The sequence below is a fragment of the Furipterus horrens genome, unplaced genomic scaffold, assembly GCF_987537825.1.
Source record: "Furipterus horrens unplaced genomic scaffold, mFurHor1.1.pri manual_scaffold_6, whole genome shotgun sequence".
Taxonomy (NCBI): Eukaryota; Metazoa; Chordata; class Mammalia; order Chiroptera; family Furipteridae; genus Furipterus; species Furipterus horrens.
The window spans coordinates 53,367,709-53,394,007 of record NW_028327176.1 but is presented as its reverse complement, the minus strand read 5'-3'; the positions used below and the strand labels follow the sequence as shown (position 1 = coordinate 53,394,007).

The 26,299-nt window shown below is 36.4% G+C and overlaps 1 protein-coding gene and 1 pseudogene across 2 annotated transcripts in view; one reads left to right on the top strand and one right to left on the bottom strand.

Annotated features, from left to right (window-relative positions):
• Positions 1–26,299, top strand: part of EXOC6B (exocyst complex component 6B) — a 614,171-nt gene that overhangs the window by 202,579 nt on the left and 385,293 nt on the right. The gene's annotated exons all lie outside the window — the stretch shown is intronic.
• LOC150006204 (mitochondrial import inner membrane translocase subunit TIM14 pseudogene) lies at positions 14,709–15,059 on the bottom strand (annotated as a pseudogene).

The window sequence follows — 26,299 nt, the reverse complement described above, 5'->3', positions numbered from 1 at the left end:
CTGTACTCATATGTTTATTTCAGCATTATTCACAATAGTCAAGGTATGAGAACAACGTGTCTTTCAATGAATGAAAGGATAAAGAAGATGTGATACACACACACACACACAATTATTCAGCCATGAGAAAGAAGGAAATCCTTTTATTTTAGACATGACATATATTATTATTAGCCCAAGTTCGCAATTTATGTTAGGCTTTATTCTTTGTGTTGTAAAGTTCTTTAAGTTTTGAGAAATGCATAATGTCGTATATCCATCATTGTATCATAGAGAATAGTTTCACAGTGCTAAAAGTCTTCTATGCTTTACAGCGATTTATCCCCCAAACCTCAGGCAACCAAGGATTTATTTTATTGCCTCTATATTCTTGCTTTTTTTCAGAATATCTTATAGTTGGAATCTATAATATGTAGCTTTTCAGACTGGAATTTTTCACATAGCAGTATACATTTGAGCTTCCTTTGTGTCTTTTTCTGGCAGGATACATCATTTCTCTTTATTTCAGACTCTTATTCCATTGTATGAATGTATCACAGTTAATTTTTCCTTTCATCTTAGTTCCATTCAAGTGCTGACCATCATGAATACAGCTGTTACAAATATTTGTGCCCAGAAACTTTTTATTGAATTTTTTGGGTGACACTGGTTAACAAAGTTTTACAGGTTCAGGTGCACAGTCCTACTACACATCATCTCTACACTGTACTGTGTGTTCATCACTGCAAATCAAGTCTCCATCCATCGCCATTATTCCTTCTGTAACTTCCTCCACCTCCTTTCTCCCCTCCTCACTCCCCTCATGTGTGCACATGAATTTTAAATTTACTTGGGTAAGTACCTTGAGTAAGACTTTATTTAGCTTTGCAAGAAACTACCAAACTGTCTTCATAGTAGCTGTACCATTTTGTGTTCCCGCCAGTAAAAAATGGGAGTTCCTGTTGCCCCACATCCTCATTAGCATTTGATATTGTCAGGGTTTTAAAAATTTTTTTAATTAAAAATATTTTTTAGCCATAACAGATCTGTAGTGCTATCTTGTTGTTTTAATGAGAAGTTCTCTAATAATAGATAATGTTGAGCATCTTTTCAATATGTTTATTTGCCTTCTGTATGTTTTCTTTGGTGAAGTGCCTATTCAGAACTTTTGCTCATTTCTTATTTGGGTTGTTTGTTGAGTTTTAAGAGTTCATTATATATTTTATATACCAGTCCTTTTTTCAGATATGAGTTCTGTAAAGATTTTCTCCCACTGTAAGTTGCCTTCTTATTATTTTAACAGAATTTTGCACTGGGAAAATGTTTTTGATTTTAGTGAATTCAAACTTATCAACTTTTATTTAATGGAGCATATGGTTGGTATTCTCATCACCAAACTCAAGGTGACCTAGATTTTCTCTAACGTTATTTACTTTATTTTTTAAAAAGATTATTTATTTACTTATTTTTAGAGAGAGGGGAAGGGAGGGAGAAAAAGGGGGAGAGAAAAATCAATATGTGGTTGCCTGCACATTGTGGGGTATCTGGCCTGCAACCCAGGCATATGCCCTGATTGGGAATGGAACCAACAGCCCTTTGGTTCACAGGCTGGTGCTCAATCCACTGAGCCACACCAGCCAGGGCTCTAATGTTATTTTCTAGTAGTTTTACATTTTTGCATTTTACATTTAGATCTATAATCCATTTGTGTGTGTGAATGCTATTTACATCTGTGTTTGGATTTATTTGTTGCATGTGGCTGTCCAGGTGGTCTTGTACCATTTGTTGACATGGGTATCTCTTTTTCATTGAATTGTCTTTTTTTTTTTTTTCCCCCAAAGATTTCATTTATTTATTTTTAGAGAGATGAGCAGGGAGGGAGAAAGAAAGGGAGGGAAACATTGATGTGTGAGAGATACATTGACTGGTTGCCTCTTACACACCCCTAACTGGGAATGTGGCCTGCAACCCAGGCATGTGTCCTGACTAGGACATGAACCGGGAATCCTTTGGCTCACAGGTCAGTGCTCAATCCATTGAGCCACACCAGCCAGGGCAAATTGCCTTTGTTTTTATTGTCAAAGATCAGTTGACTGAATTTGTGTCCATTTATTTCTGTAGTCTGTTTCCATTGAATTATTTGTCTATTATTTTTGCCAAAACGATACTGTCTTGATTACTGTAGTGTTATACCAAGATTTACTTCTCATTTAAGTTTTCCTACCAGTACTGGGTAGGTTCCAGGGACCTCTGTGTCTGGTAAGCTGTGATTCTCTGTGTTCACCTGTCTTTTTTGTTTTTGGAGTGGCATTTGGCATTGAAACCTCAGTTCTCTGTGGATCTAAGAAAAGTTAATTTGTTTTCTAGTATTTTTAGATTTTCTCTTGTTGTGAGGACAGGAGTGACAACTTCTAAGCTTTTTACACTTCAGAGCTGAAACCATTTTAACTTTTTATATTGTCTTTGTAACAGGTCCTTCCTGAGCTGTCTTTCTTTCCCATCCCATTGTCTTTTGACATCCATTATTATTGAGAAGCTTGACATCTACAAGCTTAAAAAAAAGTATTCCTCAAATGTTTGATTGAATTTAGTAGCAAACAATGTGTGCCTACAGTTTTATTTGTTGTAAGATTTTTTATCTACAAGTTCCATTTTTTTTAATACATACAGGCCTATTCAGATTATCTATTTCTTCTTGAGTGAGCTTTAGTAGGTTATATATTTCAAGGAATTTGTCTATTCTATCCAAGTTGTTGAATATATATGCATAAAATTGTTCATAATATTTCCTAATTTTTGAATGTTTTTTTGGGTTTGTAGTGATGTCCTGCTTTGAATCTTTAAAGTCTGTATCTAATAATTACAAATTTTGGAGTTTGGATGTAATTTTTTCCATCTACCCCCAGTGCCCCCCCACCCCATTGTCTTATCTTTTTTTTTATTTGATTACTTTTAAGTGTGTTGGTAATTATACTTTCAAAATTGTACGTAGAAGCAATTTAAAGTCTAGGATGATAGTATCCTTCCTCAGAGAGGAGTTAAGTTTTCTTTTACCAGACACCAGTGAACAGTATTATTCTAGGAAGCTTGGGGGACAGTAGTACTTTGGGATCACTTTAATCCAGTTTAATGCTTACTATGAGTTTCTGCAAGGGGCCTATCTAATCCTGTTTTAACCTCATCGTAAGGTGTAACTGGTCAAGGTTCTAACCCACAATGAAGGGTATACATACCATGACCATTCCTCTCTGAATGAATTTAACTTTTATTTCTCTTTTCTAATCACTTGGTGCTGTAAAAAGTACCATTTAGCCAGTCTGTTGTTCTTTCAGTATTGGTAAATGCCCTCAAAGGAAGAATGGCTACAAATGTTGGTGTCTCTTTCCCATGTCACTTCCCTTTCCTGGATCCTGGCTTAATAAATTGTCACCATTTTGTTAGCTCTCTGAATCTTCAAGTAGATGATTTTCACATTTTGTTCAGCTTTTCTTATCTAAATTGTCTAGTTCACCATTGCCTGAAGTGGATATTCTTTTATAGTCATTTGTATCCACCTCTATTTTATAAAATTTTGATCCTATATATCTTGATTTTTTAAAGGTTTTATTTATTTATTTTTAGAGCGAGGGGAAGGGGGGAAAAGAAAAGAAATATCAATGTACGAGAGCAACATCTATCAGCTGCCTCTTGCATGCGCCCAGCTGGGAACCAGGCCTGCAGCCCAGGCACGTGCCTTGACCAAGTTTTGAATTGGCAGCCTATTGGTTTGCAGGATGATGCCCAACCCACTGAGCCATACCAGTCAGAGCTGTCTTGATTTTTTAAAAAACTTGATATATGAGTATTTCTCCATGTAATTAAATATTCTTTAAAGACATAAATTTAAAAAATTATTCAATAATATTTCTTCACATTTATGTTGTAGAATTTATTCTTTTTTTGATCTCATTTCATTTTCGTATATATTTACATTCCCTCTTATTTGCTATATAATGATATTCCTAGATTCAAAATTATTTACAGATTGTCTGCCTTACACATTTTATGAATTTAAACTTGATCATCTTTACTGGACTAGATACCTACTGTAATAACAAAATTGAATTTTATTAGCAGGATGCATAAGAACCTTCAATATCGTGAGAAACAGCTGGCTTTTAAGTTAAAACTGGAAACAGAAGCTTGTGTGAGTGTATAGTTTTACACCTAGCAATAAGAGAACACATGTTCATCTGATCTTAGGAAGATTTTATAAGTTTCAAATGGATCTTTGGCCCTGAGCCAGTCTTGCTGTCATTTTTTTTTTATTAACTTTGTTCTCTTTTTCTTTTACAAAAAGCCTGCTTTTTGTAATATTGTTTCTAAAAAATATGATTCCATTCAAAAGGATATTGTAAAATGGTGTCTTTAAATTGTGTCTCAGTCCATTAGAAAGACTCATAAAACATCATAACACAAAATGTGCAGTAACTAGTTAGAACCACAGAGGTAACCATAACTCTCTTTTAACTCTGTTTCATAGTAAATCAGCTGCAGGGATCATCACAAAACAGCATAAAAAATAACAAAAAAACAACAAACATCACTAGTTTCTTTGAGCATAAAAGTGAGGCATTTAAAATCATATGTGTAGATAGACAATCTAAATGGAAATGATAATAACATCATTGAGAGTAAGTCTCACAGCTTACTACTCAGTTTTTGTGTAACATTTGTATTAGCCTTTTTATTTATTTTCATAAACTAGATTATATGTGTAATGTTTAGTCTTTCATAGATTAGCTAAATTGTAATTATTGCTATTCTCTTTTCTATGGCACTATTTTATAGGTGTAGGTAGTAGAGATATGTTCTTCTTTCTCATAGAATTCTTCCTGTCCTCTGTGTTTCATCAACACTTAATTTTGTGGGAAATCTGATTTAGCTTTTTAATGTATTTTTATGAACTAGATCATGGTTGTATGTTTAGTCTTTCATAGGCTGCATAAATTGTTACTGTGCCATTCCTTTTCCTATGACACTTCTTAAGAGGGATATGTTCTTGCTCTTACACTCTTCTTACCAGACTCGTGTGGTTCATGAAAAACACATCTATGTTGATAGGAAACTATTGATAAAACAAAGAAATATTAGATTATGGAAGCAAGAAAATGTCATTTTCAAATGTTTACTCTGTGCCAGTTACAGTGCTTGGCATGCTCACCTAAAATGAAGAGAATGGTTTGTTTAGAACTTTTGACACTTTGATGGAAACTTCTCAAAGTGGTTGAAGCTAAGCTTTGGAAACTGTAGTTTTTGCACTTTTTTTCTATGTTATTTTTGAAATTTCCAGAGTGTGTGAACTAAGCACAGCATAATGACTTACATAATTTTCTAATAAATATTCCTGTTCTGTATAGATTGGGTCTTTTGGTAGCTTTTCTTTAGATACTCTTTTTGTTCAAATGTTGACGTAAGTTTAGTGTTCTTAGAACTTTTTAAATGTGTATTTATAAACCACACTGTTATCCATATTATTTTTCCAGGTTTGCTTTGTTACCAGTGGTTTATATGATGTATGAATTTTAGTAGGACCATAACCAAGGTTTTCCTTGTATGGAGTTTTTTCTCTATGAGAAGTTGTTTACATATATTTGGATTCCCCATCCTTGCTTTGTCTCATTAGCATTCTACATAGCCAGTGACTTCTGTCCAGTAACTTTAGTGCAGTCCTAAGATTATGCCCTGAAGTCAAGGTAATTTGCAGGATAGGAGAAGCATACCCTGGCTTTCCTAGTAAACCACACTAAAGGTATGGGTTTCCTCTGCTAAAAATTGGCTTCCTTCATCATTCTCCTCTCTTTAGAGGGCAGTTTGGAGTATTGCCCTTCACTTTGATGTGGTTTTTAAATTTCTTCTCTTCATTGGACTTCTTATAGAAGCCTTTATTTGAAACAGAATGTTTAAATCCAATGTGGCTTTCTAACACATCATTTTTTTTTCATTCAATACATTTTCAGTCAAGCAAATTATGTTGGATCTGTTATATCATTTTCATGGTGCAAAAACATGAGAAAAGAGTAAGTAGGTAGACATAGGGAAGTAGTTGTAGAGACTTGGTGCATGTACTTGCAGCAACTTGTTTTTAGACTTACTCTTAATTTTACCAGGGGAAAACTAAGTTTTTGGCAGACAATGTCTCAGTGAATCACTTGAATAGAAAGAAATATAGGATATACCTTAATATCCTGCTGTCTTCCAAAATTTAAAATGTACTGGTTTAACAAAAGAATTTTTTTTTCTGGATCATATGCCTAAGTGCTCCAAATATTCAATATATGTTGTTGAATATTTTCCATTTTGATAAGATTTAAAACTCAAGGTACTTTGTAAACTTTGTTGAAGTAGATGGAAGGAAGGAAAGAAACTACGATTTACTTAGAACTAGAGTTACTATTTTAATTCTGATTGTGGATACTAATTACCATAGTACACTAATTTTGTGTCATGTATCTTGTCAGAAAAAGTTATGGTACTTAAAAAAAGCGACCCATTTATCTTTTACTTATAAACTCTGATATAGTTTGTTCTATTTATATGTTTTCGTTACTGAATTACTGTTGTTTCAGGTGTCTACCATTTTAAATCTAGGACTTCACTTAACAAACTAAAATCATACAAGCACATACAACTCATTAATAGCAGTTAGAACTACAAGTTAGGTCTGAATCTTTGTCCAGTATTTTTTTTTAGTTGCACTGCTTTGCTGTTTTGTCACAGCAGTTCCTTTAATTTTAACTTCCTTGTGAAGAAATCTGTGAGAAAAGAAAATTTTTTTCTGACAGATAAATCCAAACCCCAATTGGGTTACTGCACAGAGAACACCGAATGGTATACCTGAAAGGAATTATTTATACGAGATTGGAATCATCATTATAATGTTGTTAGAATAGGAAGCATTTGTCCTTTGGAGTCTTACTACTGATACCTGATTTAAAATTTTTTCTCTTCCTACTTCCTACCACTCTCAACTCCCCTCCTGCACTCACCTCCATTCAAACAAATGTAATTATCAGAGTTTGAAGCTATATAGTAACAATACTCGTCTTAGGTGAACTGACTTGTACCTGAGACATTTTGGACAGATGGGTATCTCCTCTACTATTTTTTTTAAATTTAAATTTTATTCATTTATTTTTAGAAAGAGGGGAGGGGAGAGAGAAAGCAAAGAAGATAAACATCAATATGTGAGAGAAACATCAATTGGTTGCCTCTAGCATGCACCCCAGCTGCAGACTGAACCCACAACCCAGGCATGTGCCCTGACTGGGAATCGAACCAGCAACCATTTTGCTTTGTGGGACGATGTCCAAGAAACTGAGCCACACAGGTCAGGACTCTCCCCTGCTTCTGAGAGCCATTGAGACTCTGGTTTCTATTAGGAATGCGTTTTAGAATATAAAGTTATGGGTGAAGGCAAGACATCAACTTTCCTATAAAGAAGACAAGGGATAAAGGTTGATTTATTAGAATTTTAATTTTGCCAAAAGATGAATCAATATAATTATTATGGAATAATTCTCACTGTTCAGGAATAGGTCCCAAGATGCTGTTGATTTTAGTTTCTACCACTATAGTTCTTCATTGTGTTATTTCTTATGTGTTTGTTTTTCTCACTTGGGTTTTGATCGTAAGTTTTGTAATGGAATATTAAAAGAAGACATTCTTCCTTAAACTTGTTTTTATAAAGCATAAATGAAGAATAATAGTTTATTATCTAGTTTGGTGATATACTATGACTACACTACACAGCAATATATTTATTTGGTATTTATTTATTTATTTATATAATTATATTTTATTGGTTATATTGTTACAATAATTTCAATTTTTTCCCCTTTGCTCCCCTCCACTCAGCACACCCCCCAGCAATCCCCCACCAAATTCATGCCCATGGTTCGTACATACAAGCTCTCCCGCTTCACCCTTTCATATAGTCTTTTTTTTAAATAAATAAATGATTAATTAATTATTTTAACAATAAAAAATAATCCCTCCCTCTCAGATATTAAGAGCCTTTATAATCTTATAAAGGACAATGGGTGAAGGTCTCAAGCTCCTCTAACTGCTTCAAGCTGGACATGGTCATCGTCCTACCTACTCTTGGGTCCAGAAATCCCTAATAAGAGTGGGGGTGTGGAGGGGAGGCTGGCCTTCACACATGGGGAAGGATTGTGCAGACTCCAGGTCAGTTGGCTGTCCCTGGACAACGGCATGCTTGGCTTAACAGGCTGGCATCCTTGTTGTATTCTGGGGGCAACAGATTTGGCAAAAGGGTTAAAAGACATTATTTAATCCATAACTACTAGATGACAAAAGGCAGGGATTAATTTTTCAATGTCCTACAATAGGGGAAAAAAAAAGGGGGCTTCTTTGGAGGAAGGTGTGCTAGGCACATCTCACCTGTCCAAAACCCTTTTGCCCATTATACTTAGTTTGAGCTGAGGGAAATATTTTAGGGTTCCCCCCCTCTCAGACCTCTGGGCCCTTTTGGTCCAATCCATTAGGATAGAAAAGAGGAACCAGTTTTAAAGTGAAGCCCACAGACCACCCCATTCTTCACCAACCCAGCCATTTAGTTCAGCCAAACCGTTGAGTCTCAGGAGGCAGCGCTGCAGATAGGATTAAGTGAGGCCTGTACGTACAGATAATAACTCAGGTAATGAAATCCTAGGCTTATGCCCTTTGAAAACAGAAAACACATGTTAATTTATGTAACATAACCCACAAACAAGTCTCTAAATCTGTAAGACTGTCTTATTGGAAAGACACCCAGTTGCAAGGCATTTGACATTCTTCTTGCCTGTAAATTAAATGTCTTTGATGATACCACAGGCATAGTTTAACTTTCAAGTGAAACCATATTTTAAATGAAAAGAAACTTTAAAGACGGTTAGCTGCACTACTTTATAGTCTACCACTGATCATTGTGATTTTTGGTATTTATTTTTTAGGTCTCATTTAGGTGAAGTTGACTGAGAAGAGTGATTTAAAAGTTATGTGAGTTGTTAAACCTGACCACAGAATATGTGTAGTAGGTGGATATATTCCTACTCTTTCCCCTCATTTTTAGTAGTTATCTTCTGAAATAAAAAGGGGTTACATAAAAGTCTTATATTTTTTTTGTAATTATCCTTTGTTACAATGAAAACATAGAAGCAGAATGTTAAATTAGCATCTTTGTTGATATCACATTTCTAGTTGAAACTTGGTTTGGTTGAAATATTGACATGAATCAGTAGTTAAACAAGTGCCACTTTATGAAAGAGATTCTCCTTGATCACTCTGTATTTAAAAAAACAAAAACAAAAACAACTCCTCTCTTTCTTTTTATATTTGCCCAATTATTTTTTTTATTTTTGATGCCATTCATTCATTCATTCATTCAGTTCATTCATTCATTCATTCATTCGGACTAATAAGGAGATTGAAACAGTAATCAAAACCTCCTAACAAAGAAAAGCCCAGGATCAGATAGTTTTACTAGTGGATTATCCAAACATTTCTAGAAGCATTAACATTAATCCTTCTCAAACTCTTCTAAAAAATTGAAGAGGAGAATACTCCTATTTAAGAGGCCAGCATTACCCTGATACCATAACTAGATAAGGACACTACAACAAGAGAAAACTACAGACCAATATTCCTGATAAATATAGATGCAACAACTGTCAACAAAATAGTAGCAAACAGAATTCAACAGCACCTAAAAGGACCATAGACCATGATCTAATGGATTTTATTCCTGGGATGCAAGGATGGTTCAATATATGCACATCAGTAAATGTGTATTAATAGATTGAAAAATTAAAATCACATGATCATCTCAGTAGATGCAGAAAAGTCACTCATTCTGTCACTCGACAGAATTTAACACTCGTTCATGATAAAAACTCTCAACAACTTGGGTGTAGAAGAAACATATCTTGACATAATAAAGGCCATATGTGAAATACCTACAGCTAACACCATACACAGTGGTGAAAGCTTGAAAGCTTTCCCACTAAGATCAGGAAGCAGGTAAGAATGCCCACTCTCATCACTCCTTTCCAACATAGTACTGGAAGTCCTAGCCAGATAAATTAGTCAAAATAAATAAATAAATGAATAAAATGTAGCCAAATCAAAAAGTAGTAAGAAAAATAGTTTCTGATTACAGATGATATGGTTTTATATATAGAAAATCTTAAAGATTCCAACAAAAAACTATTAGAAATAAACAAATTCAGTAAAGTTACAAAATACAAAACTAACATATAAAAATCAGTTGTATTTCTATACAGTGCCAATGTATTTCTCTAAAAATAAATAAAGAAAACAATTCCATTTTCAATATTAAACTTAATAAGATACTTAGGAATAAATGTAATCAAGGAGGTAAAAGGTCTGTACACTGAATTTCATAATACATTAATAAAAAAATTGAAGAAGACATAAATGGAAAGATATCCCATGTTTATGGGTTAGAAGAATTAATATTATTTAAATGTTCATACTCTCCAAAGCAATCTACAGATCCAATGCCATCCCTGTCAAAATTCCAGTGGTATTTTTCACTGAAGTAGAAAAAAATAATCCTAAAATTTGTATGGAACCACAAAAGGTCCTGAATAGCCAAAACAATTCTGATAAAGAAGAATAAAACTGGTGGCATTATTCACAATAGTCAAGACATGAAAACAACTTAGTGTCTACTGACAGATGAATAGATAAAGAAAATGTGCTGTATAAATACTATAGAATATTATTCAGCCATGAAAAGGAGGAAGTCCTGTATTTGCGACATCATGGATGGACCTTGAGGTCATTTGATTAAGTGAAATCAGGTAGAGAAAGACAAAAGTTACATAATATCACTTGTATGTATGTGGAATCTAAAATAGCCAATCTCTTAGAAGTAGAGATTAGAATGGTGGTTGTCAGAGACTGGGAGGTAGGAAAAAAGGGGAGATTCTGGTCAAAGGGTACAAATTTCCAACTTTTAAGATGAATAAGTTTTGGGGGTCTAATATACAGCATGGTCACTATAATTTTTATTTTTATTTTAAAATTATATCTTACTAATTATGCTATTGCAGTTGCCCCAGTTTTCCCCCTTTGCTCCCTCAACCTACCACCCTGCACTTCCTCAGGCAGTCCCCACACTATTGTTCATGTCCATGGGTCATGCATATAAGTTCTTTGGCTACTACATTTTCTATACTGTACTTTACATCCCCATGATTATTCTGTAACTACCTATTTGTATTTCTTAATCCCCTCACCTCTTCACCCATTCCCCCTCAACCCCCTGCCATCTGGCAACCATTACAATGCTTTCTCTATCAATAATTCTGTCTCTGCTCTTCTTGTTTTCTTACTTTGGTTTTTAGATTCAACTGTTAATAGATATTTACTTTTTTGCCATTTTATTGTTAATAGTTTTGATCTTTTTTCTTAAATAAGTTTCTTTAAGATTTCATATAATAATGGTTTGGTGATGATGAACTCCTTTAGTTTTTTTCTTGTCTGGGAAGCTCTTTATCTGCCCTCCAATCCTAAATGATATCTTTGTTGGGTAGAACTATCTTGGCTATAGATCTGCTTTTCATGACTTTGAATATTTCTTGTCAATCCCTTTTAGCCTGCAAGGTTTCTTTTGAGAAATCAGCTGACAGTCTTATGGGAACTCCTTTTAAGATCCTCTCTTTATCTTTAACACTTTAATTATGATGTGTCTTGGCGTGTTCTTCTTTGTGTCCCATCTTGTTTGGGACTCTCTGTGCTTCCTGGACTTGCATGTCTATTTCCTTCAAAAAATTAGGGAAGTTTTCTTTCATTATTTTTAAAAAATAGATTTCCAATTTCTTGCTTTCTCTTCTCCTTTTGGCACCCCTGTGATTTGTTCTGATTGGTTGTTTTTGCTTCCTTATGTTCTGAGTCATTGATTTGATTCTCAGCTTCATCCACTCTACTGTTGTTTCCCTGTAAATTATTCTTTATTTCAATTAGTGTATCCTTCATTTCTGACTGGATCTTTTTTTATGCTGTTGAGGTCCTCACCAAGTTCCTTGAGCATCCTTATAAGCAGTGTTTTGAACTCTGCATCTGATACATTGCTTATCTCCATTTTGTTTAGTTCTTTTTCTGGAGTTTTGATCTTTTCTTCCATTTGGGCCATGTTGCTTGTCTCCTCATTGTGACAGCCTCCCTGTGATCATTTCTGTGTATTAGGTGGAACTGCTATACCTCCCTGTCTTGGTAGTGTGACCTAATTTAGTAGGTGGCCTTTCAGGTCCAGTGGCACAGCCTCCCCTATCACCCAGGCTGAGTACTCAAGGTGTATCCTTCATGCGTGCTGAGTATACCCTCTTCTTATAGTTGAGCCTTGATTGCTGTTGGCAGGTCAATTGGAGAGATTTACGCAGGCCAGTCAATTGCAAGAACTGGTTGTGACCACTGATCACCAACCTCCACCCTCTGTGAAGGATCAGCTGTGCAGTGTCAAGGCGCTGGTGCCCTGACATGGTCTGTAGCTGTCCATTGGGTGAACAGGTTCTGGGGTTTCCCAGGTGGGCAGGCCAAGGTCAACCCCCACCTGTATTCTGCCTAGGACCACCTTGCCTGGCTATAAAGCAATCTTGAGATGGCTGCTACTATTTGTGCTGAGCTTGGAGATTCCCAGGCAAAGCCAAGCTGTGAATCTAGGCTGGCTGCTGCTATTGGGGCTACTTAGCAAGTGGTTTGGGGGCTGGCGGTTCATTGATGCTGGCTGTTGCTTGTTTGAGAGTATATAGGCAATTGTGAAGCATAAGCAAAGATCTGCCATTCGTATGGAAAAGTCACAGTTAACATTTTGGGTGGGCATGTAGGTTGGGTGGGATGGAGTCTCTGAACCTCCAGGGCAGGCAAACAATATTAGCCACACTGATGGAGTCTCAGATTTGGCACCCACCTGCCAGCTCTATGGCTCTGTGGGGGAGGGCTCAGAAAAGGGAAATAGCCTCTGCTCACCTTTCTGTCTGGGAGAAAGCTGTCCTCCATCTCTCACCTTGATGGCAGACACTTCCTCCCTGTATGCCACTTGTGTCTTTCACATTGCTCCCCCAGTGCTGGAGCTCAGAGGGAGTGAGTCTGGGTAGGTGAATCCATGTGTGGGTTCTTAAGGGGAACTGCTTGGGACTCCAGAAGTTTCTTCTGCTGTTTTATTCCCCACTAGTTTTTGCAGCTAGAAGTTATGGGGACTTATATTCCTGATAACTGGAACCCTGGGCCTGGGGGGCCTGCTGTGGGGCTGGGACTGCTCGCTACTGAGATATCCCTCCCACATTTTTATCCACCACACATGGTTATGGGACAGGCTCTTCTGTGTCTCCGCCCCTTCTACCAGTCTGGATGGATGTGATTAATTCTGTAGTTGTCAGACTTCCCATTCAGCTTGATTTCTGATGGTTTTGAGTGATGGTTGTTATATGTTTTAGTTGTAATTTTGATGTTGCATGGTTACTATGATTAACAATACTTTATTATGTACTTGAAAGTTGTTACGAGAGTAGGTCATAATTGTCACCACACACAAAAATGATAATTATATAATGGAATGAAGATGTTAAGTGACCTATTGTGGTAATCATTTTGCAATATGTATGAGCATCACATTAACAGCATTGTCTACCTTAAACTTATATATGCTATATGTCAATAACATCTAAATAAAGTAGGAAAAAAAGCTAAAGGAAATCTATTATATAGCAGAGAGTATGAAGCTCCAACTGAGAGTATAAACTGAGGTGCATAGGGAATGGAGAAAACAGTTCAATACAGAGAACTCTATTGTCTGAGACTTTGGAGGTCTGAGTTATGACAGAGTTCAAATGTGTGGTTTGTTGAAAGTTAGTATACAAAGCATTTAATTCCTCCACATTTCTTCTGTAGTCCGGTTCATAAAATATTTACACTTATATTCTTAGATGGGTGATTAGAAGGTTCTTTTTTTTAAATTAACTAATTTATTTTTTATTGAATTTTTTGTTACATTGGTTAATAAAATTAGATGGGTTTCAAGTGTATTAATTCTATAAAGCAACATCTATACATTCTATTGTGTGTTCACCATCCAAAATCTAGTCTTCTTCCATCACCAGTTGTCCTTCGTTTACTCTCTTCTACCTGCTCTCATCCCCTTTTCCCGCTGGTAATCACCATACTGTTGTGTGTCTTTTTTTTCTTCCTCTTTCTTATCAAGTTTTTAATATATGAAATCCAAATTCTATCAAGTGACATATACATACCTACATCAATTTTTTTTAGCTCAAAGTTGTGGCTAAATTCACTTTTAAATTCACAGTTCCAAGCTCTCTGTACCTTGACAACCTTTCTTCCCAATGAGATGAGTCTTCTGTAACAACCTATACTAATTCAATCATTGTATTTATCACATTGTAGTTTAATTACCAGTTTATCAGTCTCCTGTTAGATTGCTAAATGAATAATGAACAATATTTCTATTCAAATGGTATGTATTTATCCGTAATTGTTGAGCAGTAAGCTCCAATTATTCTATAATCTGATTTAAAACCCTCAAATTTAAACTTACACAAGGCTTTGGCTTAGTTTGTACTAAATCATTTTTAAAATTTGTAGCTTTGGGACATTTTTTAAAAAGCTGGCACTTGTACACATAACTAAGAACTTAAAATTCATCATTTACTTCACTTTTTAGCTTGACCTTCTAGTAAATCTTTAGCTTCATTGATTTCGACTGCTATATAAGGAGATTCTCCCTTGTCTGGGTGATTTAAAAGCATAATTCCTTGATGAGCATCCCTTATTTTTCCTTTATTGGCAGTAGGGCTTACACCTAGTATTAATGCTGTTCCCCATTTTATCATTTTGAGTTCAAACCCACCTCTGTAATAACCACCACTGAAGGCAGATTTTGGCAGACTTTGAAAAACTTGTTTGACTTGAGGCTTCATATGCTTGAAGGCTTGCAAAACATAGCGACCTGCAAATCCTGCAGCAACAATGGTCAGTCCAACTGCTACCATTGTACTGGCCATGGCCCCAGCTGGGCTCCACTGCCTCCCCCAAGAGCACGATTCATCCCAGCCCGGAGGCCACGGTCACCAAAGGCATGCCTCTATGGGAAAACAAGGTGGCCACCCCGAGCAGGGACAAAACGGTGCCCTAGAAAACAGTGTGGGGGCAGCCGCAATCTAGGCCGGAAAACTGTCCTGTTGTGTCTTTCACCCAGCACCCCAGTCCCTCTTCCCTCTGACAGATAGAAGTTGATTGCAAAAAAGTACATTTGGATATCCCCAGCAAATAGGTTATCTCTCTCCTAGATTCCCAAAAGTGAAGCTTGCTAGTTGACAAATATTCCTGTGCCTACAGACCTTTCCTTAGCTCATAAGTGATTTATTATTAAGCATGAATGAGCAGATAGGATTAACAGACATTTAAGGAGTGAGAGAGAGAGAGAGAGAGAGAGAGAGAGAGAGAGAGAGAGAGAGACCAAAATCTACCAATATGAGAAAACAAGTATCAATAATAAAAAAGTACCTGGAGGCAACAGATAATGAAGAAAACAGAGTATGTCAAAAATTTAATAGGTATCCTCAAAAATTAAAAATTTGGGTTTTTATATGAAAATGTTACAAAGATCATCAGAAGGAATTGTAGAATTCAGTACCAATTAAGAATTCTAGACAACGGTAGATAATCATTCAAGCAATAATGCAAGAAAGTTCTTATTGGAAGGACTCAAATTTCTAGATTCATGAATATATTACCCAGTATAATGAACAATTTAAACAAAGTCCTACACCAAGTTATGGTGCATCATTATGAAATTCGGAATATATAGGGTAAAAGGTTTGAAAAGCTTCCAAAGAGAAAGTTATGTAATTACAAAGGAATGAAGGTCAAAAAGACATTGTCTTTCTTTCTTTCTTTTTAATATGCTTTATTGATTATGCTATTACTGTTCCAATTTCTTTTCCCTTTGTTCCCCTCCACCCAGTGACATCCCTCCCTCCAGTTGTCCCCCCTCCTCTTAGTCCATGCCCATTGGTTGTGTATATTGTTCTTCTCAACATCTTCCTGTCTACTCCACTCCCTCCTGCTATGCTTCTTAATTCCGGTACCATCTCCCTCCCTCTCCCCCTTCCCCTTCCCTGCTGACCTCCCCCAAAATGTTCCCCAAACCTATAATTCTTTCCCCACTCTCGTTGCCTACTTAGTTTGCCTTTGTTTCGATTCCCTAGCTTCTGTTGTTGGTTGTTGTGATACAGTTTTCATTTTAATGTTCATAGGTTTGATCCTCTTTCTCCTAAACAAGTCCCTTTAACATTTCATATAACAGTGGTTTGGATCTGATGAACTCCTTCAGTTTTACTTTGTCCTGGAAGCACTTTCTCTGCCCTTCTATTCTGAATGACAGCTTCGCTGGATAAAGTAATCGTGGTTGTAGGTTTTTCTTTTCATTACTTTGAATATTTCTTGCCAGACCCTTCTTGCCTGCAGAGTTTCTTTTGATAAATCAGCTAATAGTATTATTGGGACTCCTTTGTATGTAATTCTCTTCTTCTGTCCTGCTGCTTTTACGATTCTCTCTTTATCCTTAATTTTTGACATTTTGATTATAATGTATCTTGATGTAGTTCTCCCTGGGTCCAGCTTTTTTGGAACTCTCTGTGCTTCCTGGACCTGTAATTCTATTTCCTTCCCCAAGTTTGGGAAGTTCTGCTTCATTATTTTTTCACATAATTTTTCAGTTTCTAGTTCTTCTTCTTCACTGTCTGGCAACCCTATGATTCGGATGTTGGCCCGCTTATAGCCTCTCCTCATTTTCCTCACTTTTCATTTCCCCTTTTTGCACTGGTTGACTGTTCCTTCCCTATGTTCTGATTTGTTGATTTGATCCCCGGTTTTCTTTCCCTCCCCACCATTTTCATTCATTTCAGCAGGACTAGCCTTCATTCCTTTCCCGTCTTGTTTAAGATCTGCTGTTAGGTCTGTAAGCATTTTTATAACCAAAACTCTGAACTATGCCTCAGAAAGATTTCCTATCTGCTGCTTCGTTAGATTAGATATTTGCTGTCCGGTCAACTGTGTCACTGGGATCTCTCTCATGATCTGTGCCATCCTGACAGTTTTGTGTTTACCTTTGCTTCCTGGGCAGGGCTGTTACACCTCCTGTGCTATAGGGGGCGGAGCCCCATGCACTTGTTACAACCGGGTGACCTGTCTCACCACACTGTAGTGTTTTGTGTGGGGGTTGGGGTCCAAGATGGATTCCTGCCATTCACTCTCCGCTGAGAGACCGGGAGCCTCCTCTTCCATCTCCACCCCTTCCAAGCCTCACAGTCCAAGGCAATGGGGGTCTTCCTTCGCCGGCTTTGGAATCGCAAGCTGAGGGGTCTCGTCTGCAACTGAGGGTGCTCCCCAGGCGCTTCTCACCTCCCCTTAAATACTGGTGTCTGTGCTTACTGCCTTCCTGCTGCCATCGTTGCTGCTGCCGAGGATAGCACAGCTTGACCTCTCCTTCCCGGCTTCACCCCTCCTACTTGTCCGGATGAGCACCATTCTTTATAACTTCATTCGTTGGACTTTCATATATTTTCTGGAACTTCTGTTTTTTTCTGGTTTTGCAGTAGTTGTATTCCTTCTTAGTTGTGGAGGGAGATGGAATGTGTCAGTCTAGGCCTCCATCTTGGCCGGAAGTCTCCTTGACATTGCCTTTCTTATTAGCAATAATGGATGCTAGAAGACAATGGAGCAATGTTGTCAGTAATATGCAGGAAAATTATTTTTAACCTTTTATTCTAAGATAGTTAAACATTTTATCAGTTTATATGAAGAAAGGTTAGTCATTTTTAGAATCAAGGACTTAAGAAATTTAACTGTTATACTTCAGCTCTTAAGAATTACCTTAGGATGTGCTCTGCCAAAATGAGGGACTAAATTACATGAATGAATTGATTAAACTATGGATTTAACTCCAGTGAAAGATAAAAGTAAGTTCCCCCTAGAATGATAGTTGTGAAGCAGTCTTGTAGGACAATCAGCCCAGGTCATGACTTTAGGCATAACACTTTGGGGAAAAAAGCTAAGATTAATTGTAGTAAGAATATTAAGAGAATTTTTAAAAATGTAGGCAATTTAATACTCTAAGAAAAATAAAAAAAACTTTATCAGAAAGGAACTATATTCAAATACATGAAATCATCTCATATATGCTTGACTTTGTAGTAGAATAGTTGAGATAGTATGTTTGTATCAAATAATAATTAACACTGATTATTGCTTAAAACTTAAAATAGTATCTCAGAAAGATAATTGAAGAAACAGTAGGGTAAGGGGTCTAGATTTTTTTTTTAAAGATTTTATTTATTTTTAGAGAGGGAAAGAGAGGGAGAGAAACATCAAAGTGTGGTTGTCTCTTGCACACCCCCAACTAGGGACCCGGCCTGCAACCCAGGCATGTCTTAACTAGGAATCAAACTGACAACCCTTTGGTTCGCAGGCCAGCGCTCAATCCACTGAGTGATAATAGGTAGAGCAGGGATCTAGATTTTTAAGTGAGCCATGTTTTTACTATAAACTAAGAGTATTATTTAGAAATGTAGGTGTAAAAATAGTAACTATACAGAGCAGAATTGGGAGTGGGAAAGGCATAAGAAGGAGTCTACTGTCTTTTTTCATTAAAATAATTTCAGTATTGTTAGATTTTTAAAACATGAGCTTATATTCATTCGGCAGACATTTAAAAGAAAAAATTGGGAAAGATGAGTTGTAAAAAGTTGAGGTGGGGTAAATAACCATTTGAAGAAGTAATTTTCAGCCGCATAATACTCAAGATAATTTGTAGAATGATCAAAAAATTTAATGTAAAATAAATGACACTACAGAAGTACTAGAGGAACATAAACAAATATTACTTTAATTATAGAGTGGGGTATTTTTAGTTTTTTAACAACCAAATCCAATATGCTATATTATTGTTTCTTCCTTTTCTATCATGTTTAGAAACCCTTACGTGCAATGTAAAGAGAAATAGTGCCTATTGGTGCTTAGGGGCTAAGAAATAAGCATTCATACACCTTTATGTGCCACTATGAAGTGGCACAGCTATTCTGGGGGGCAGTGTGTCAATATTGATTGATTATGAAACTTTTACCATTTGATCTTAAGTTTTCTCTGTAGGAATTCCTCTAATAAAACAATTAAGGACACGCACAAAATTTTAGCTCTGGAGATCATCTTTGCATTATTATTAAGTAGCAAAATATTGGGAGAATATAAATGTTCTATGATAGACTGTTTAAATAAAAGTTTGTTCTTTGAAATGAAGTACATTGTTATGAATGTTTTTAATTGTCAGAAAAGATATTTGTGTAATATTTTATACAGAAATATTACAAATTTTTATTAAGTCAGTATAATTCTCTCTGGCATATCAATATAAATGCCAGTTGCAGACGAACGTAAAATACAGAGACGCTAAAAGAAAAATCTATATATGTATAGAAAATAGGCTGGCTGGCTGTCATTCACCAAAATAACTGATTATTACTGAGTGAAGATTTTGACAGATTTTTTTTCCCCACTTTTTTTCTGTATGTTTATTTTCTAATTTATTTTCCAATTAACTACAACTAATATATACTTGTGTATTTTGACAAAGGTATACGATAGTATTTTTAAAGAGCTGGGAATTATCCTAATTCACAAGAGAATTTTATAAAATTTTCCTTTTGCTTCATACAGATTATAGTAACTTACATTTAGTACATCCTACTGTAGTGGATTTTGTTAGTGCAAAGACTTTTCCCCCCAATAAAATATAGGTTTAAAAATGAAGTGAAGACTTTCTAAGTACTAAGGATCTCAGTTAAAATTTTAAAGGTTGTATATGACCACCTTTCTCAATTATTAATAAAGGTTCCACGAATATCATAATCCTAGATTTCTCATCTGATGGAAATTCCTTGGAACCTGATTAAGGTATATGACAAATTGTTTGTGTCTGTTTATTCTTTTAAAATATCTCACAAAGTACACACAGGTACATATCCCTGTGTACACTAATATGCGAATAACTTTTTTGATATGATCTTGACTTTTTCCTTTGTTCAGAATCACTCTCCTTGTTTTGCTTTCATTTTGTTTGAATCTAATACTGGAGCTAGTTGCCAAAGAATGCTAGTTGCCAGAGATAGTGCTGATAAGTGTGAAATTGCAGCTCCTTTGCAGTTCTTACAATTGGTGAGATTTGAAGAGGCAACTGTGGAGTCATCATTTCTTGATCTTGCTGGTTATTTTCAATGATCCTTGGGGGCTTCAGACACAGAACAGTGGGCATAATCCTGCTCCACTATTTTGTTGTATGGGTCGTTTTTTTAGCCTTCATTTTCCTGAGGGAACCTGAGAGGTTGAGATGTGAGTGGTCTGTTCAAGTGTATAATCTATGGAACAGGAGTTTTAAGTGTCAGGAGAAGTAAAAAGAAGTTTGTAGTCAGTACAATGTGTAGGTTAATTGTTTTCTTAATTCATATGGAATGGACTAGGGGAGGGACACAATGCATTTATCTGCCACTTATTTTGTTGATGATTGCCTCACTTCTAGGTTGACAATTGAGAGTGCTAAGTGGTTCTTCTGGGATTCTACACTGTGGTATTAACAGCAAAGACCCAGGGAAGGGGGCTTGAGGTGTGGAGTGTTAAAGCTGGTTTCAGATTAGATTATGGACACTACCAAGGCTGCCCAGAACAGGTTACAGGTGCTCTCGCTGGAATAAGAGCTGAGGTGGAGAGGATCTGACGTGGAGCACAGAGGCATCTACTATAGATATCTAATGCTTGAAATGTAGTACAAATGCAAAATTGAATGTCAGTCTGTAGCAATATTAGATGCCAGTAATGATTATCTAAATGTGTAACATTATTAGATGCCAGTAATGATTACGTATCTAAGTATTTACTAGATCTCAGGTGCTTCCACTGTAGAAAGTAAAACAGATCTCTATCTCATTTTCACAGGGAAGACAGGTGGAGCTTAAAATTTTTATTTATTTGTTTGTTTATTTATTTATTATTTATTTACTTTAGCTATATTTTAATTCAAGATGCTTTACTCGTATTATCTCGTTTAATCTTGTGGCAGTCCTAATGTACATTTTATTAACCTTAGTTTTTTTGTTTAAATAGATGAGAATGTTGGCCAGAGAAGTGAAGCAGTTGCCAAGGTTATAGAATTAATAAATTTCAGAACTTAGACTTAAAGACCTGTCTTACTCCAAGAAGGTTTTTGTTTGTTTGTTTGTTTTGTTATAGCACCCTGTTATTAAAGTCCATGTAATATCAGGCCTCCAACCCTTCTCAATTAGTTTCTGATTCAAAAGGTCATTTTTATATATTCCTTTAGTCCACTAGAGGTCAGTATTGGGTTGATAAAGACAGGAGCCTTCATTTATTTGATTCACATAATTTAAACTATGAGTCTTATTGCTAGGCACTCTTGGAAGTTGTTTCACAATAAAACTATTTTATTTTATATGTGTATATATATATACACATATATACACACACATACATACATACACACATATATACCACACACACACACACACACACACACACACATCCTCATAGACACTCTTTGACAGTTGTAAAGTATTAATAGCAACATTTCAGGTTAATAGTCCAGATTAGATAATTCTTACAGATTTACAGGTTTTCTTCCTCTTCTAATAGAAGAACATCCAAAATCCTGTCTTTTACCCCTCTCTTTTATTAGGCTGATCTCATTCTCACATAGACTTATTTTGTTATCTATTGCCTTTATATAGTAACAATTTATCTAAATTTAGTGTATATGTGTCACTGTGTCTGGCCTTTGGGGATTCTAAGAATGGTGAAGTGTTTTCTATTCTCAAAGAAAGAAGAGTTACATACTGAAGTGTGGTGCTGTCGTTTGTTTACGTCGCTGTCTGACAGGTTACTGAACTCTTCTCCATCTCCCCAGTCCTGCTGTCAACTTATTATCTCCGTGGTCCCCACTGTTTGGATTAATCCCACCATCTAGTCATCAAGGACAGAATACTTAAGAGTTCTTCTTCCTTCCTTCCTGTCTTTTATGTACTACATTCAAATTAGTAAAATATGATCCTTCTTCCTCTTATATATTAGCTGCTACCTTAATTCAAGTTCTCATTATTGGTGTTGGCCTGTTATAGTGATCTCACTCTCTCTATTTTTTTTGTTTTTGTTTCTAGTCTCTGTCTTCCCCTAGTTGACCACCCTTCTGATCCTAGAGGATTTGCCCAAATGGTAAAGTTGATCCTGTTAGTCCCTTGCTCACACTTCTTCATTGTTTCTCTACTGCCTATTAGCCAGTGTTGAAACTGCTTTGTATGACGTCTTTATCTGTTGTTCATTTTTTATAAAGTATGTTCCTATACAAAATTACTTATTCCTTGGGTGGGTAGTGTTATTGTCCTTTCTCATGCTGTTTCCTTCTTCTGAGATGGTTATTATCCTCTTTCTTATCTCCTTTTGGAAAAATAACATTTATCTTCAAGAGCATGCTACCTGTTCCTCTGTGAAGCCTTTCCTTAAACCCCTTCAAGCAAATATGATTACTTTCTCCTTTGTTCAATTATTGTCCTCTGTTTTATTTCTATTTTTATACTTATGATATGGAATTTCAGCCACATGTTTTCTGACTTGCTTTCCACAATAGTTTGATGGGGGTTCATGACTCAGAGACTCCATATTTTTCCTTGTATACCTGGTGTGCAGCACAATGCCTGGTACCAGGCAGACATTCAGTATATGTTTGACTGAAAATAGGAATACAGAAAGAAAACATCATAAATTAGGGCAGTAAGAGGAGGCTTTTTAAAGGCAGAAGAATTTTAGTGGTTTTGAAGGAAAGGTTAGATTCAGGTAGAAAAAAGTCATTTAGTAGAGCTGCAGAAGTGGAAATATACCTATTATATTATGAGTTAGAGTCTGATTCAAGTGTAAGATTCATGTTGGAGACCACTGGTTAAATACATTGCAAAATTAGCTTCAGCTTCCATTATGGTGGAGTCTAAATGAGAGATTGTGGAGTTTGGATTTGTACTTGTTTAAAATTATCCCCCAGTTTCCTTCATGCCTAATTGATGTGATGAATGATGTGGTTTAAGAAGAACCTGGCTGCAGTATGCAGGGGATTTAAAATGAGAAGGTGATGAGTTCCATTTTAGGTATTTTGAAAGTGAGGTGATGGTGGAGCACACAGTAATAATAGGAAACTGGAGATGTGTTATTTGATCTTGGGAGAGTGGCGAGAGTGGTAAGAGAGGAGGGACTGAGGAATAAGCTTGCTTAATTTCTATGTATTAGGAAGCCAGAGAAGAATGCATATGAGAGCATCTTGAGGAAGAGGTGGCTAAGTGTGTAAAAATTATGCACAAAAATAATGAATGACTAAGAAGAAGAAAATGCTTAAATGCTTTCTAAGACCTAACTGCTACTTGTATGCTTCGTATCCTCCTGCCTCCACTTCAACCCAAGTGGCAGAAATCAGGCAGCTGCTTTGTTGGCTCATGATTATAAAGGTTGTCTCTGAAGGGAGAAAATAAATGGTCCTGGTGATACAACTTAGCATGTTAGAAGAAAGCTCTGAAGGGTGTTTACTGTTTTATTTTCCCCTCCCTTGGGCTTTTTATTTTAATATATGAGGTCTGTCCAGAAGGTATCCAGCCATGTAGTATGAGAAAGAGACACATTTATTGAAGAAGATACAAGATACAAGAAACACTGTACATAGGACAGTGAAGCCTCAGTCCCCTTCAAAGTAGGCACCTTGGGACCTCACACAGTTTTCCCATTTGCCATCAGCTGCTCTATCACATTTTCCTGAAAATAATCGACGGTCTGAATTCTCTTCCCTTTCAAAGGTAATTTTAGTTTTGGGAAAAGCCAGAAGTCACAGGTGCCATATTTAGCTGCTGTAGGGGAGTTGAGTCACCTGAGCAATTAGATGTTTTGCCAAAAAACTCTGCATGAGATGTGATGTGTGAGTGGGCGTGTTCTTGTGATGAAGCTGCTGATCACCAGTTGCCCATCGCTGCGACCTTCTGAATCATCTGAATAGTTTTTGTGGGTGAATGTTCAAGCTTAATGCAAAATTTGATGCGGATTTGTTGCTCTACTTTCTCAGTCGTTTTGAATGCAAAGACCTCATAATACACATGCTCACTCAGCGGCATCTACCGCCCCCCCGAAGTTGTCATATTTAAGGTACAGTGAAGTTGTCGTTCACCCATGCACATTCCAGTTTACTGTCCTTGGCTGCCAGGTTACATCGATGTCGTGTAAATTGTTCTTGTTATATTAACAATGGCTGGACTTTTTCTGGACAGACCTCGTATATTATATATATTTATATGTTTATATCTATATTTCGTCCCTGGCTGGTTTGGCTCAGTGGATTGAGCGTCGGCCTGCGAGCTAAGTGTCGCTGGTTCGATCTTCCAGTCAGGGCACATCAGAGAAGGAAAACTCTGACTCCAAAAAACCTCCGCTGCCTTGCGGCATACCTCTTCAGGGGAAAGGCTAAGGGAGTAAACCCCGACAGAAAATCCGGAGCCAGAGTCCCTAAGGCGGTTTGATGTTGTAGTCAACACCGGCAACTCCTGCGGCGCACCTGAAGCCAAGCTGTATTGACTCCGTCTTTCCCTTGGAAAGGGAAGAGAGGGGGGGTCTGCTGCATGGGCAACAGCAGACCCTCCATATCACCCTGCCCAGGCTCTGTAGCTACAGCTTCACTGGAGAGGACACTCCAGCGTCATCGCAAGATGTCGATTCAACACGGGAGGAGACAGATACCGTGTCACTCCCGAGTCGGACTGCACAGCCATTCTCGGCGGTGCAGATAGACTCTTAAGAAGCTACACCATCGTCTCTCGAGACGGACGGCTGCCGACGATATCTATATTTACTCTTCACTTCTTGTCAGTCCCATAACATACATTCTGGATGGGTGGTAATTTTCATTTGTAACCATAATGGGTAACATCTCAGTACTTATATTATTATTCTACCTAAGATTCAGTGTGTCTAACTTGGCTGGTTCCTGCTTGGCAGATCTGCCCTGACTGCTTCTTTACACACTGGAGAAACCTTGATAATTCTGACAGAGACCCCGGGTTCTGATGGAGCTTGGTAATACTACTTGGAATGCTTTGATTTCTAAGACAGGGTTTGCTATCTTAATTTGCACTCCTCCAAATTGATGGGAAAACCAGATAATACCACCTAAAAAGAACAAGTAATAGGAGAGCTAAAATTACTTCCATAATGTATTTTTAGATTTGTATTATTTGAAGTTTAAATGACAGTATTTTAAATGCGGTTTCTCTTGATTGCTTTTGATACACTGGCACTATTTTATTGACTATGAAAGAAAAATAATTAACTTGGGATTCAATAAAATAAGACCAACTTATGAAAGTTTTTGGTAATGCTGTACTGAAAGAGAGAATCAAGTTAAGGGGCAAGTTTTTTTTTAAATATAAAAGCTTTAGGAAGTTCTCTCTTCCTTTGTGCCTCCTCAGAGTTCTTGATCTCTTTTTATGTTTTGCTTTAGCAGTAATGGGTAAGAACTTGTTTGAGAGGAACATTGTATCTAAGTCGGGGTTTCTAATGCTCGAAGGATATGTATGTCTTATGTACAAACCTAAATTAAGTTGTTTTGCCTTTTCTACCTCAGTTTGTTATCAAAGCCATGTATTTTATGTAAGTCGAAGCAAAATCTCAATGAGTACCATGTAGAGAAACAAGTTTGTCCATTGATTAAAATCTCCGGAATGTAGATTCTTTTCATTTCCTTGGAAGAAACTAGTTCCCATAGTTCAAGTTTTTCTCTGTCTTATTATAATTGTCTCACTTAACCAATGCCTAGACTAACATTTTATACTTAATATTTGTCTTGACTTCCTTAACCTCATTCAGAATATTTGGAAACTGATTTTATCCTGTCACTGAGGAATATCATATATTGATTAAGGAATATATATTCTGAGAAGTCACAGTTCTCAAGCTTTATATTTTGGGATGATACTAAGTATCATTTTTTTTTTGGAAGTATAAGTTCCTTTGTGAAATACTTTTGGAACATACTGGGTTGAATCAAATTAAAGAATTCTCTTAAAATGGATTTATCCTAGTTTTTACCTTGTTAATAAGCTTTATACGTCTACAGGAAGGCTCCACAATATGTAGTGTTTCCCATTTATTTGATCAC